Here is a 1,981-nt window from a genome sequence, read left to right on the forward strand (position 1 = left end):
CCCTGGCCATTTTCCCTTCTTCCTCTTCGTTCTTCGCCCGAACAGAGAGCCGGCGCCTCCGCCGCCGTTCGCTGCCACCATGCCGACCATGCTCCTCTCGCCTCCCCATGTAGTCTGCAAGCTCTACCACATCCGTTACGCCGCCTCGAGCAAGCCTCAAGCGCTCGGACGCCCCAACTCGACCGCCTCGACTCCGTCTTCAAGCTTCGGTCGCCGGAGAACACCGTCGCCGTCCCGTCGCCCCAGGCCTACCCCGAGCACGCTGACCGCCTCATCGTGATCAACGTGAGCCCCTGCACCGTTCCCCTCTAATTCTGTGGCCTAGTTCTCGCCGTAGCCACTGTTTTCGTCGAGGCTGAGAGTGCGCCGCCGCACGACCTTGTCGCCGACGAAGTTCCGGTGACCCTGTGGTCCCGTGGGTGTTCCCGTAGGGTTCGTGAGCACGCGTAGAGCTCGTAGATGCAAACCACTGGTCCTCCCGCGTGTTGTGGCATTGAATCCGTCGATGTTTGAACTCCGGCCGCCGCGGTGGTCATCGTCGGCGCCGTTCCCGGCCATCTCGAGCTTAGCCACCACCACTAGCCGATGTGGCTCACTCCTAGGAGCGCGTAGGAGCAAACCGTGCGGCGAATGCCATCCTGAGCAGCGTTCCCGCAGCCCTCCGCCGCCGCGGCACCTCGCCGGCGGCCTAACATCGGCGAAGCCGACGTGGCACCACCATTAGCACTAATGGCAGGGCTAACTACCCTCCTCTATCACTGACTAGTGGGCCCCGCTGCCTAATTAACCACAGGATTAATTCCTGTTTAGCTTTAGTTAAGCACAGTGGCCCCACGCGTCAGCATTGACCCTGCTGACGTGGCCATTGACCGGTCCCACCTGTCATCCACCCAAACCGGCTCTATGCCACTGACGTCTGGACCCCGCACGTCAGGTTTGACCTGGGCTGACGCTGCTGACCTGATGACGTCACACAGACGTCATGCTGACGCAGTTAATAATTTCCTGGATTTAAAATAATTCAGAAAATTCCAGAAAATAGTGCTAACTTCTAAAATTCATAGAAATTCAACCGTAACTCCAAATGAAATAAATTATATATGAAAAATTATCAGAAAAATTCAAGGAATCCATCTGTACCATTTTCATGCATGTTTGAGAAAGTTAACCTCACTGTTTAGGATGAAACATGATTAGGGCAAATTTCATAATAAGTTTGGAGTTGGAATTTGATATAGTTTTGAACTCCACTTCAATTAAAATGACTTTCTGTTGCATTAGCCCAAATCACAACATATTGCCATGTCATGATCATGCATCATATTGTTGCATTGCATTGATTGTGTTCTTCCTTGTTTGCCGGTAATTGTCCCCTCTCGGTAGACGCTGCTCCGACGCTGTGATCGTTGACACTGATGAAGACTCAATGTTATCTTCAAAAGTGCCAAACAAGCAAAAACCCCTTGTTCATTCCGATACAATCCCACTCTCTCGCTCCTGCTCTCTTTTACCGCATTAGGACAACACCGTTTCAACTGTTACGTGTTGCGGTAGCTGAAACCCTTTCCTCTGCATGACCTATCATTGCCACAGTAAATAGATGAAACCCACTAGCATGAGTAGGAATTGTTTGAGCCCTGATGTGCCTACTCATTCATGCTTGTTGTCATGCCTGCTATTGCTTAGAGTTGAGTCCGGTCTGATTCATCGGGAATGAATTGGAATGTGGTGAACATGTCCTACCGTTGAGAGCTAAGTGTGTGAACACGATTTGGTAAAGATAGTGGTGAGAGGCCATGTAGGAGTACATGGTGGGTTGTCTCACTGCAGCTGTCCTCAGGAACTGAGTCCTGTGTTTGTGATCCATGAACAGTTACTACCACACATTGGGTTCCGGTAACTCGGCCCCTCTCGGCTTATTAATCAACTCGATCTCTGTCCAGGAGTTGCAACTAGTTTCTGGTGTTTGTAGGTAGTGTTA

Source organism: Triticum dicoccoides, chromosome 7A (genome assembly GCF_002162155.2).
Source record: "Triticum dicoccoides isolate Atlit2015 ecotype Zavitan chromosome 7A, WEW_v2.0, whole genome shotgun sequence".
Taxonomy (NCBI): domain Eukaryota; kingdom Viridiplantae; phylum Streptophyta; class Magnoliopsida; order Poales; family Poaceae; genus Triticum; species Triticum dicoccoides.